Genomic DNA, 14712 nt, shown 5'->3' on the forward strand with positions numbered 1-14712 from the left:
CTTAGCAGATTCCCAAAACACCTCTGTTTTTTCTATATATGAAATATTATAATTAAAAAATTCCCTCCATTTCGCTTTAAGGCAATTTTGAAAATTAATGTTGTTCGCCAGGTATTTCAGATTTTATTTTCTGATTATGGGGGGATGTATAAAGGGACGCGTTAAGCTCTAATTTAATAATAGCGTGGTTCGAAATTACTATGTCTCCAATATTTGCTCTCCAATCAAGACCAATCAGGGGCTCTGCAATCAGAAACAAATCAATTCTAGACAGAGATTGATGTCCCTTAGACATACATATATAAGATCTCAAGTCTGGGTTCTGAGAGCGCCAAATGTCAAGCCTAAGTGAAAACAAAACTTCTGCAGAATACGTGCCTTCCTATCCCTAATAATCCATGGATTTTTATTAACTCTGTCTAATTTGGGTTCCGCAATTAAGTTGAAATCTCCTGCCACTACGAGATTTTGTCCTATATAATTATGTAGATGCAGTGCCATATTGTTCCAAAATTCCCTGTCAACCTTATTGGGGCCATAGATGTTAGAAAGAACGAACCGTGCTTTGTTATATAGCATCTTTATAATTTGAAAACGGCCCTCCAAGTCTATAAAACTAGATTCTATTTTATATTCTAGGGATTTATTAAAAATAATTGCCACACTTCTCTTCCGAGAGTTTTGAGGGGCGGCAATAACCTCCCCAACCTATTTAGTCTGAAGTTTGGAAATTTCAGTTGTTTTTAAGTGAATCTCCTGTAAGAAGACAATATCAGGTTTAAACTTACCAAGCTGCTTAATTATTGATTTTCTTTTTATTGGGGAGGTTATACCGCCTACATTCCAAGAAGCTAAATTAAAAGTTGCTAACATTTATCTTGACTAGGAATAGGTACGGGGGGGGGGGGGGTAGGTGTAGAGAAAGCGAAGATGACAGAGACAAGGGGAAAAGAGAAAAAAAAAACTTGACATACATATAACACAACTAAACTGCAATTCTGTGAACAAATTTTAAAAACCAAAAAGCATATTTGAACAAGCTTCATTCCTTAACCTAGGAATCTAACAGAAAATTAGTGGCTCATAGTGTATTATCCAGTTATCATGATAATCCCAACTCCTTACAAAGAGATACTGCTTCATTAACATTGTTTAATGTATATGAGATACCTGCCTTTGAAACTAGGAGTTTTACAGGATAGACTAATCTAACATTGCAGTCTGCTTTCATGAATTTGGCATAAAAGGGAGACATTTCTCTTCTTTTGGTCAAGGTTTCAGAAGAGAAATCTTGAAAAATCTAAATTTTGTGTGGGCCTATAAGAAGGTAATTGAGTTTCCTATAATATTTCAGATATAACAATTTATCTTGGTAATTAACAAATTTAAAAATAATAGGTCTTGGTTTAGATTTCACATTCTCTCTTAAATGCCCAATTCTGTGCACTCTTTCTATCTGAAAGGGTGTGGAGGGAGGCGGGATCAAGAGTGACTGAGGTAGGGTGACAGAGACAAAAGCCATCAGATCTTGAAACTCTACCGATTCTGGAAGGCCAATAACTCTCAAGTTGTTATGCCTCGACCGGTCCTCAAGATCTTCAATTCTAGACTGTAACAAAGCAATGGCATTGCCTTGAGCAGTTGTGGTGGGAACATAGAGATTCATTCTGTCCTCCAAGTAAGACACCCTTGTCTACACCTCCTCCATTCTGGCTGTAAACTGTCTAATTTCAATCGTCAGGTTAGAAATCTCAGATTTAATTTCTTGTTTGATTGTATCTAAATAAGAAGCAATCATTTTAGCAACTTTGGAAGCAAATTCTGACATATCATTAAAGCAAATACTAGCTGTCCCCCGCTCGTGTGAGGTATCAAGGGTAAGATCTGAATTTTAAGTACTACCTTTCTTATCCTTTTGTTTGGGGGGCATAGTGGGGGAGGAACCTTTATGGTGAGAAATTAACCTATCCATTCACCTCTGTAAATACTTTGTGAATTATAGTGTCTAATAATGTTTTTCCGAGATAAAAAAAAAAAAAGAAAAAAAAAAAAAAAAAGGGAATGCAAACCAAATCTACGTGACAGGCAAGTGAAATCGCCACACAGCAAAAGTGACTTCTATAAAGGTTAAAAAGTGGAATAACCTTGAATTAGGGGCCAGTAGGTCCAAAACAAACAACTATTCACGTGGCATCTGGAACTAGAACCTACTAGCCTAGTGTATCTAGTGTACTTAGTGTATTCCTGCAACCACACATTTTCAACCTCTCCCTCAGCACTAGTATATTTCCCTCATCTCTGAAACATGCACTGGTCACACCTATCCTCAAAAAACCTTCCCTCGATCCAACTACTGCCCTATCTCCCTCTTGCCTCAAAGCTCCTTGAAAAGCTAGTTTACTCTCGTCTATTCCTTTCACTAAACTCTCTTCTTGACCCACTGCAATCTGGATTTCGTCCCCATCACTCTACAGAGACAGCTATTGTCAAGGTTACCAATGACCTACTTACAGCAAAATCCAAAGGCCACTTCTCTCTGCTTATCCTCCTTGACCTGTCTGCAGCCTTTGACACTGTTGACCACCCTCTTCTGCTCCAAACCCTCCAATCCTTCGGCATCTGTGACACAGCTCTCTCATGGTTCTCTTCCTATCTGACTAACCGTACATTTAGTGTAGCCTTCTCCGGAGCATCCTCTGCCCCGTTACTACTTTCTGTTGGGGTACCTCAAGGCTCTGTCCTCCCCTTCTCTTTTCAATCTACACGTCATCATCAGGTTCCTTAATAAAGTCCCATGGGTTTCAATATCATTTGTATGCCGATGACACCCAAATCTACCTCTCTGCACCAGACCTACCTCCTTCCTTAGTAACCCGTGTCACTCACTGTCTTTCTCACATCTCATCTTGGATGTCCTCTCACTACCTTAAGCTAAATCTCTCCAAAACTGAACTCCTTATCTTTCCCCCTTCTTCCAATGCCTCCACCCCCAAAATTTCTATAACTGTTGATAATTCCATCATTACCCCTACCCTGCATGCCCGATGTCTTGGAGTCACACTTGACTCAGATCTTTCCTTCACTCCTCACATTCAGTCCTTGGCTAAAGCCTGCCGCTTTCACCTTAAAAACATCTCTAAAATTAGACATTTCCTTACACAAGAAACAACTACGATTTTAATCCACTCTCTCATCCTTTCCCACCTCGATTACTGCAACTCCGTCCTCTCTGGTCTACCTAGCTGTCACATAGCTCCTTTACAATCCATTATGAATGCCTCTGCCAGGCTCATCTTCCTTACTCGTCGCTCTTCATCTGCTGCACCTCTCTGCCAATACCTTCACTTGCTTCCTCTTGCCTCTAGGATTAAACATAAAATCCTCACTCTGTCATACAAAGCTCTCAACTGCACTGCTCCCCCCTACATTTCAGAACTTGTCTCCAGATACTCTCCCTCCCGTCCCCTTCGATCAGCTCAGGATCTCCTCCTCTCTTGTCACTTCCTCACATTCCCGTTTACAGGACTTCTTCAGACTGACCCCAATCTTGTGGAACTCCCTGCCTCACTCCATAAGACTCTCCCCTAGTTTTAACAGCTTCAAGCACTCCCTAAAAACTCTACTATTCAGGGATGCATACAACCAACACTATCCTTTCCTAACTCCATTGCTTTCCCCTTGAACCCCTTAGAATGTAAGCCCTTGAGCCCAGTTGTTTGAAGCTCGCCTTCATAAGAGCCGACTACAACAGTGAAACTCTCGGCAGGGCCCTCTACCCACTTGATCCCTACAAAAGCTATCTTGTATACTGACTATGTTTACAGCGCTGTGGAATCTGTTGGCGCTCTACAAATACCTGATAATAAAAATAATAAAACCCGAAATTGCAACCAATTTAATGTTATGAGCCAGAAAAAAGATGAAAAAAGAACAAAAAACACAGTGGAAATGTGTGAGACTGTCAAGGTATATGTGGGGTAAATAAATATATATATTTTAATCATATATTTTAAGGTTATGCAATACAATTATATTTATTCAGATCTGAACTGGTCAGCAGAAAGGACTCATTTCTGTCAGACAAACTGACTTCAGACAGGTTTGGTTCTCAATAGAACATTTAGTTTAATTAAAATGTAACCACAGTTTCAGAAACCATATGTGTGATTGCTTGGGAATGTGAGATAAAATCTATTTACCCTTCCCAATGTACCTAAGAATCTAACTCAGGTGACAAATCTTGTGAGGATTTCAGCATTACATTTAGGTGCAATATGACCCCATGTGGTGAGTAATAGACGGTGTGTCTGAAATATCCCTTTTTAAAGCTTGATGAGATGGAAATTAGACTGTAAGAATCTCAAAGACACATGTTAAGGTGTGACTCTGAAGACTTACTGAACATACAGCAAATAATAAAAAATTTTTTTGAATGCATGCCTCAGAATGTATTAAATATAGAAATTTGGGAAATTGTCTAATTCTCTATTATTACATGGGTATTTGCTAAGCATGATAGGTAACTGTTTTAGTCAGTCAAAAATGTTTAATAACCTCTGTATTGTTTGTATTTTTCAGACATATCATTTCAAATCTGCATGAAGAAGGTTCATACATCCAGGGCTTATTAGAAACATAAAATATGGCATATTCTTTGGAATACAATACTGAATTCAAAATAGGCTATTATTTATATATAAATGCCAGGATACTGATAAAATTGTAATGCATTTTAAGCTAATAATTAGCAGTATTAAATTGCCTTAATATAATAAAATGTTAATAATATAACATATTTGGTATCAGAATAATCAGGGGAAAAAAGTACCTAATATTAACCATCTATAATTGGGGTTATATATGCTTAATGCAAAGAATGTGATCTGATTAAATAACCATGTTATGAGAATAATTAACTTGTTAAAAAAAAAAAAATGTTTTAGAAATGTAAAGGTGAATTTGTTTTGTTTGTTTGTCTGCTGCCACCTAGTGTTATGATGCGAAATTGCAGCCATGAGATGATTGGTTGTTGCAAGGATGCATTTTCCTTGACAACACACTTACCAAATAAACCAATCCATGTTCAGTTGCAAAGAACCAATCCGAGACAAGGTTTCCGTGGGCGTTTCTAATACTCACCAATGACTGATAATAATAAAAAATGGGGAGGGGTGAAATCAGATTATTTAAACCCCAGCATAGAGACTGATAGAGAAGGTTGTTGGCTACTCCAGAAGGAATAACTACTGTGGTTATTATTAAAGCACACACCTACTATTGGACTCCATATGCATTATCCCCAATTTTGAATTTCTGAGGTGAAATTGGATCTGTTGAGAAACATTGGAAACTGGATTGCTGTTTATTTGGTAATGTATACAAGGTGTTTGTTTTGGTAAGATAAGTCATATGCATAGTCAATATAGTAAAATTTAAATTGGAAGATTGGAAAGAACAAATTGGGTTTAAATTGTATTGCATAACCCTGAATAGCTCTTAGCCTGCCTATTTGTATGCAAGCATTTAAAGTAAACATTTACTATTGCTGTATGTAGCAGAGTTAAGGAAATAGTGCATATTTCACGAGAGCATTTCATAGCCTATGTATTGTTAAACTAATCCCAATCTTAAATTGTTTATCTATGCAAATATATAATAATAATACAGTTAAATTATAGTAAGCAAATTGTATTTTAAATTGGTAGTCACAGCCTATATATTGTTTAAATCTGTGTCTGATTGGCTAAGTAACTCATCTGTGCAAGTTCTGATATTGTAAATTAATATTGCAATAGGATAAATTACAGTTAAATAACAGAATATATACATATTATCCTGTTGTTTATAAGCACAGTTTAGAATTGTACTGCTTGGATGTTAAAGGTTTTTAGTCCTATTGTGTTAACTAAATAAAAGGCTATTTGTAAATAAGGCTGAATTGTGAAGGTATATTTTTCTGGGTTTTATAAGAAGGATAGCATATCTTAAGAGTTGGTTTTAACGCATAGAAATTTTGTGTCATATTCTAATATTGCAAATATATTTCAAAAATGTTCATGGATATTAACTAAATAAAAGAATTCAGATATTTATATTAATTGTATGGTTTCTAGTAGATGCATGTTGATTAAGGGTTTCTATTTTTGAGGAAAATTATTATTTGTATTGTGTTATAACCCTGCCATAAGCTGATATATTATTTGGAGAGCACTACTAAGATTTTCATAAATATACTGACAAGACAATTAATGTGTAATAAAGTGTAATTAAGGTTCCTATTTGAACGTGACAAGAAAGGATTATTATAAGCAAAGAAATAGTCCTGCTCTCACACCAGATTATATTTATACAAACTAGCAATAAGGCCTATACAATGTTAGCTTGGGGCTACTGCCTGAATATATAAAAAACTCAAAACCCAGCCTTTTCGGTCTAGAACCAAAACCTGAGGTTTAAGGATATTAAGATATCTGTCTTTGTGTCACTGTTACTCGCTGTCTGCTAGTTACGTATATCCTTAGATTAATTAGGTAACCCCTTCAATGTTTTTAGACTATATTTCAAACATGTAACATAAGATTTAGACAAAACCAATAATAGAGCATAACAGTAAATAAATGCTGTTAGGTAATATGCATCCACAACCAGAATTGAACAACAGCAATCCTCAGCTCTAGAGCAGCCCAGTCTTTGCGATAAACAGATTCCAAACAAAGGAAAGCTAGAAAGTACCTTACAGCCTTTTTCGTGTCCCAAAGGCGAAAAGACACAGTGTACCAGTCAGACTCTGTTCCGTAGATACAATGTTCAATACAGTTCTCACAGTGTTCATTGGCTATCAAAAAGGCTCCAGGCGTATGGCAACAGCGGTAATGATACACATATCGTCTAAATCTCAAACCCAGAGGCTGACAGACTGCATATGGAGTGCCACAGCCCCCCTGTGATCCAACCCAAAAGGTGAGCAACTCCAAAAGGAAATCCCTCAAAGGCAGCCCTTATAGAGACCTCCAGTGAGAACCACTTGAGGCACAGGGTATTTTGACAATGCTGAGAGCTATAGAAGGGACCGAAGGATGGCTATCAATCCCCAACAGAGGGGAACCAAGACCACCAAGAGAGAGGAGACACCACCACGGCAAACACACGGACCACACCAGATTCAGTAGGGGCTGTGCTTATGAGGGGCTACGGGATGGGTACGTTCCTCAAATGCAAAGGAAACACCTTCCAGGTAGAAGAGAGGCTTTGTGAGAACTTCGTACCCCACCTACCGGAACAGCTGCTCACTGAAGTGGACAAGGCTTGACTTATGAAGGGCCATGGTATTTGCCTATACTTCCGTTTGTATGCTGTTGCTTTGATAGAGGTTTCTTCCCTGCAGCTGTCCCAGGTGAGTACACAGCAGATACACACACAATAGCGTTAGCCCCTCCAAATACCTGCACACCTGGTCAGCTGACTAATGTCCGCAGGGTCACAGAGTTCCTTAAGGGCTACCAACTCCTTTGGACCAGTCACAGCAGCCGCAAGTCCGTCTTCAGCCACAATTGTAAGAGGCAGAATGCAAGCCTCAGGCTGCTTAGATAGTAAATAGCGAGTAAGGTTAGGGCAGACTGCTAGTTGAGTCAGGAGACCAAAGACAGGAGAAGGTATTGTAAAGAAGTGCTTTAGCGACAAAGCCACCTATTGCCATATGTGGACTTCCACTCCGGGATCCGTGGATCCTATACCGGCCCTAACTCAACCAGTTAGGTCAAGGTAAACTTCGGCAGGCTGGAGAGTATAGTAGTTCCCAAACTCAGAGAAGCGAGGCAGACGGTAGCTACCTGCAAGCTACCTGTTCGCTCCGCCCCCAGCCGGAAGTCCAACATGTAACATTAATCCATCCTAACCATGATATCTTTTTTGATTTTCAAGAGGAAAGATCTCTAATAATCTGCTATTTAATTGAAGTATAGTTGAGACAATAAGGGGCATATTTATCAAGCTCCGTATGGAGCTTGATGCCCCTTGTTTCCGGCCTTCAGGCTCGCTGGAAACAGAAGTTATGAAGCAGCGGTCTAAAGACTGCTGCTCCATAACTTGTCGGGTTGATCGACATCCCCTGCTAGCGGCCGCGAATCTGCAGGGGGTGGCATTGCACCAGCAGTTCACAAGAACTGCTGGTGCAATGATAAATGCTAACAGCGTATCATGTCTGCTTGCACATTGCTAAATATACCCCTAAGTCTCTTCTAATATATTAGCGAAACCAACACCTAAATATTGCAAAGAGGATGGATATACTACCAATTGGTGCCGGCTGATCATTAGGATCTAATACATTTAGGATCTATGTGAAAGTAGATAAACTATTAACCCCTAAGCTTTTTCCTTTGATTCTATTGACTGATTTGAATTTGAAGATTCAAATTAGCCAATAGGAATGCAATGGTACCCCTATATAAAAGAGGTACCTTGCATTCACTATTCAGTGTGTGGCTGGAGACCGCATGAAGAGGACCTCCGTGTTGAAGGTCTGAAGAGGACCACCAGCGTCGCCGCCACTTAGAAGATGGACCTCCGTCGGTATGAAGATGGAGCGCCGAGATGAAGATAGCTCAACACGTTTCGCCGGTGACACCCCGGCTTTCTCAAGAGTACTCTTGAGAAAGCCGGATTTGCGCTGTCTCCAATTTTTTTTACTACAGATTTTCATCTTTTCATCTGTGGATAAGAAACCCATTGATCCGTGTACAGTGGCACTTCCATTGGCTTAAACCCGGCTAGCCTTCGGCTGACTTCAGCTGTCGTGTGGATTCCGAAAAAGATTCTACCCTATTCCAGGAATCACGTTGCATGGTAATTTAGCGCAGCCTTCTGTTGTTCTTTTGCAAATATATATAGCCATATATGCAATGCCCTTCTTAGATAAGATTTAAGTTTTCTGTCTAAATGGTCTTTAAAAGAAGTACTGTCTTCTAGAGGAATAGTAATGCGTTTACCCAGAGTGGAAATGGTCCCATCAACTTTAGGAACCGTTTCCCATAACTCCTAAGTTAGTAGCAGGTAGTGGATATAATTTCTTAAACTTTGTAGAAGGATTAAGAGAACCACTTGGTTTAAACCATTCCTTAGCAATCATATCAGAGACAGCATCAAGTATAAGGAAAATCTCAGAGAGATTGACAACAGTTTTATATACTGAATTTAACGATTACAGGGTTTATCATTAGAAGGTTTAAATTCTTCAACCCCTAAAGACTTATTTCAAAAGATAACAAATATGTTCAATTTTAAATAAAAAAAAGAGTATTTATTATGTTCTACGTCCGGTGAGGGCACCTCACTATTAAAGGAATCCTCATCGGTCGAAGATACTTCAGTATTTTGTAAGTCAGAACTTACTGGTAGAAGGTAAAATGTTAACTGACCTTTTTAGCTTATTTGAAGGCAGTAGTGCAGCCAGGCACTTTGTGATGGATGTGGTAATTAACTCTTTCATTGCTGTAGGTACTCCATCCACATATTGTTACACAAAGAGGGCCAATGGCACTACTAATATTGGTTATAAACTCTTAGTGAAACCCCTGTATTGTAGAAGATTAAGTAACCTAAGTATATGGGGTATAGGTGCTTGGTGTATTGATAGCGACTGTGCAAATTTGATAGTAGAAAGAGACTTACTCTAAAAAAGAATACACATATAGCACTCTGGGTTTAGAGAGTAGATTACAGCTAGAGTAGCTGATACTACATTTTTTAAATTGGACTTGTGGAAAAATAATAAAACTTAACTTTTATTAAGTTATCACATAAAATAGGAATTTTATATTAAAAATACGTAGGATCCTCTAGTAGTATAATTATAGAGCATATAAAGTGACTTATATTGCAGTTGAAAAATATGTTGGGAGCGAACAAAAATATGGTATACCCTGAATGCTATGACTCTTGATGTAATAACCGTGTTTCCTAGAATAATAAGTTAAATGAGATCTGCTAATATATTGTAGCGTTGTTAATGGTAACTGAGTTCTGTGAACATGTACCTCATTGTAGATCTCAATGTATAATCTAAAGTTGTCATAAACTTTACTCAAGTCACATAGCACAAAGTGGGTGTCAACCTTCTGAATTCTTAGCTAGATGGCATTATACAGGTTAACAAATGTGACAGAGTGTGTGTGTGTGTATATATATATATATATATATATTTTAGATACAGATAATTTTAGGGAGAGAATATGGGGCCTAGTTATCAAGCCCTCAACCTCAAATACGCTGGAATTCCGCAGCGTATTTGTGGCGAGGCTGATTCGCCTTAGTTATCAAAGGCTAGAGACCGGCAAAAGTAGAATTCTGTGACGTAAACTTCGATCCGCCGGACTCAGTCCGACACAGATCGATTCTTACGTCACTCCAGATGTTCAATCTGACTACTTTTGCTAGTTATCAAAAAACTAGCAGGTACGCTTGGCACTTTTACGGCCCAGCGTACCTGGTTTTCAATCCGCCACCTTGGAGGCGGCGGATCCCATAGGAATCAATGGGAGTCTGACCATAGCGAAAGTACAAGTTCGCTGCTGCCAGACATCCCATTGATTCCTATGGGAGATGTCTGCACCTAACACCCTAACATGTACCCCGAGTCTAAACACTACTAATCTGTCCCCCCTACACCGCCGCAACTAAATAAAGTTATTACCCCCTAAACCGCCGCTCCCGGAGCCCACCGCAAGCTACTCTATACATATTAACCCCTAAACCGCCTCTCCCGGAGCCCACCGCAAGCTACTCTATACATATTAACCCCTAAACCGCCGCTCCCGGAGCCCACCGCAACTATAATATATGTATTAACCCCTAAACCGCCGCTCCCTGACCCTGCCGCAACCTATATTAAATTTATTAACCCCTAAACCTAAGTCTAACACTAACCCTAACACCCCCCTAACTTAAATATTAATTAAATAAATCTAAATAATATTTCTATTATGAACTAAGTTAATCCTATTTAAAACTAAATACTTACCTATAAAATAAACCATAATATAGCTACAATATAAATAATAATTATATTGTAGCTATCTTAGGATTTATTTTTATTTTACAGGTAACTTTCAATTTATTTTAACTAGGTACAATAGCTATTAAATAGTTATTAACTATTTAATAGCTTACCTAGCTAAAATAAAGAGAAATGTACCTGTAAACTAAAAACTAACCTAAGTTACAATTACACCTAACACTACACTATACTTTAATAAATTATTCCGACGACTAAAGGTAGGATGATCTTCAGGGGATTAGTGTTAGGTTATTTTAAGGGGGGTTTGGGTTAGATTAGGGGTATGTGGGTGGTGGGTTTTAATGTTGGGGGGGTTGTATTTTTCTTTTACAGGCAAAAGAGCTGAATTCTTTGGGGCATGCCCCACAAATGGCCCTTTTAAGGGCTGGTAAGGTAAAAGAGCTTTGAACTTTTTTAATTTAGAATAGGGTAGGGCATTTTTTTATTTTGGGGGGGTTTGTTATTTTATTAGGGGGCTTAGATTAGGTGTAAGTAGCTTAAAATTGTTGTAATATTTTTAAAATGTTTGTAACCTATTTTTTTTTATTTTTTGTAACTTAGCTTTTTTATTTTTTGTACTTTAGTTAGTTTATGTAATTGTATTTAATTGTAGTTATTTGTAGGTAATTTATTTAATTAATTTAATGATAGTGTAGTGTTAGGTTTAATTGTAACTTAGGTTAGGATTTATTTTACAGGTAATTTTGTATTTCTTTTAGCTAGGTAGTTATTAAATAGTTAATAACTATTTAATAACTATTCTAACTAGCTAAAATAAATACAAAGTTACCTGTAAAATAAAAATAAATCCTAAGATAGCTACAATATAATTATTATTTATATTGTAGCTATATTAGGGTTTATTTTAAAGGTATTTAGTTTTAAATAGGAATAATTTATTTAAGTATAGTGTAGTGTTAGGTGTAATTGTAACTTAGGTTAGTTTTTATTTTACAGGTAAATTTCTCTTTATTTTAGCTAGGTAGCTATTAAATAGTTAATAACTATTTAATAGCTATTGTACCTAGTTAAAATAAATTGAAATTTGCCTGTAAAATAAAAATAAATCCTAAGATAGCTACAATATAATTATTATTTATATTGTAGCTATATTAGGGTTTATTTTAAAGGTAAGTATTTAGTTTTAAATAGGATTAATTTAGTTCATAATAGAAATATTATTTAGATTTATTTAATTAATATTTAAGTTAGGGGGGTGTTAGGGTTAGTGTTAGACTTAGGTTTAGGGGTTAATAAATTTATTACAGTGGCGGCGGTGTAGTGGGGGGCAGGATAGGGGTTAATAAATTTATTAAAGGTGGCGACGGTGTAGGGGGGGGCAGGATAGGGGTTAATAAATTTATTATAGGTGGCAACGGTGTAGGGGGGGCAGGATAGGGGTTAATAGGTATAATGTAGGTGGCAGCGGTGTCCGGGAGCGGCGGTTTAGGGGTTAATACATTTATCAGAGTTGCGGCAGGGTCTAGGAGCGGCGGTTTAGGGGTTAATACATTTATCAGAGTTGCGGCAGGGTCTAGGAGCGGCGGTTTAGGGGTTAGTAACTTTATTTAGTTGCGGGGGGCTCCGGTATAGGGGGTAGAACAGTGCAGTTTAGTGTGAGTGCTTAGTGACAGGCTAGCAATAAAGCTGGGAAAAAGCCGAAGAGCAGCGAGATCGGATGATTGATAACTCTCACAGTCCGCTGCTCATCGGCCCGCGGCCTTTTGACAGCTTTATTTGATAACTTAGGCGAAATTTTTCAGGTCCGCGGCGGCGATGTGAGGCGAGCTTAGGCGGGCGTATTGGGCCGGCGAAGGCAGGAAAGTTGACACGTTGATAACTACCCCCCTATATCTTATATAAAGAAAATGAACTTGTCTACGTGGTGAGACAAATTCTTAATTATAGTGAGTCTAGGCGGTATTAACCGTATACTAGACCTGGTGCAGACCCCCTAAATAGTGTATACACTTCAGAACAATTAGATAAAGAATTCATCCACAGTAGAGCTATATGAGATACTGTGTAAAGTTGGGGGATATCAGCACTCATAGAAGCTGCTCAATATTACAATTTCAGTGAATGGCACAGTATCTGTAGAGGACCAATAAACAATTGCACACATACATATATATATATATATATGTGTGTGTGTGTGTACACTAGGCAGTATGTCAATGAACATATAGTCCTATGTTTACAAATCACTTGACCCAACCATACCCTGGTGTTAGCTAAACAATGTTATACAGGTCTTCAAGTGAAACAACGTTTGTATATATATGTATAGGAAAATATTAGGGAGCGTGTCGTTGAGCATTAAGTACTGTGCCAACAGAAAATAGCGACTGTTGATAATAAATATACAGGGAAGGAGAAATAGTACTAGGCAGTATGTCAATGAACATATAGTCCTGTGTTTACAAATCACTTGACCCAACAATACCCTGGTGTTAGCTAAACAGAGTTATACAGGTCTTCTAGGAAACAGCGTGTGTGTGTGTGTGTGTGTGTGTATGTATGTATGTATGTATGTATATATATATATATATATATATATATATATATATATATATATATATATATATAATAATATATATATATATATATATATACACACACATTAGGGAGCATGACATTGAGCATTAAGTAATGTGCCTTTAAATCCCCGATCCCAGAATATTAGGTATGATACAAGAGAGATATAAATCCAATTTGTATAGTGATATCCCCTATTGTTTATGCAGTAAATTTATACAACAGAGACTAGCGACTGTTGGTATTAAATATACAGGTTAAACTGCCACAAATGTATCAGCTTAGTTGTCTAATAATTCATTAGCCCAGCTGGTAAAATTTAAACTAAGTCGCTACATTAACCAAAATATAAAGGGGAAGAGTCACTTCAAGTGAATGTATAGTTTGATGATAAAGTGCCCGGTTTTTAAAAATTTGATTAAAAACAGGGGCACTTTAATTCATCAAAATTTACATTTCACTCGTGTTGTGAAAATACCTTTTAAACTTGACAGCTGCTCCAGCTTCCGCCGCCCGTCGCAAAGCCTCTTCCTGGGTCTAAAATGAGGAATCCGGCTTCCTCCAATCATGGCGTTGAATCATACACTGATTCCCCCATGGGGAAGCCGTGATTGGAGAATGACGACCAATCCATCATTTCTGACGTCGGAAGAGGCTTGCGATGACCGAGGGAAGCTGAAACTGATGTCAAGTTTAAAAGGTAAGTATTTTCACAAGATGAGTGAAATGTAAATTTTGATGAATTAACGTGCCCCTGCTTTTAATCAAATTTTTTAAAAAACGGCACTTTATTATCAAAATTTACATTCACTTTAAGCATGAGAGCAGGTAAGTATACTACAGTAAATAGAGGATAGCCTAAGGCTAGCTAAAAACACAGGAGCTCCTAGGACTCCTCACCAATACCCTAGCCTCCCTGACATGCTTCTCCGTGAACCAGCTTTTTCAAAGGATAGTTCGCACCACCAGGTTGTCGGCTTTTTATTGCAAAAGTTAATGTAAAAGATACTAACACTCTCAGGCTCTGTAGCTGACCCAGAACATTAGCGAATCTCCAAAACGCTAATGTGAGAAAACATGGAGAAAAGGTGCAGGGTAGCGCTAATGAAAGCACAGAGCTC

This window comes from Bombina bombina, chromosome 1, assembly GCF_027579735.1.
Source record: "Bombina bombina isolate aBomBom1 chromosome 1, aBomBom1.pri, whole genome shotgun sequence".
Taxonomy (NCBI): Eukaryota; Metazoa; Chordata; class Amphibia; order Anura; family Bombinatoridae; genus Bombina; species Bombina bombina.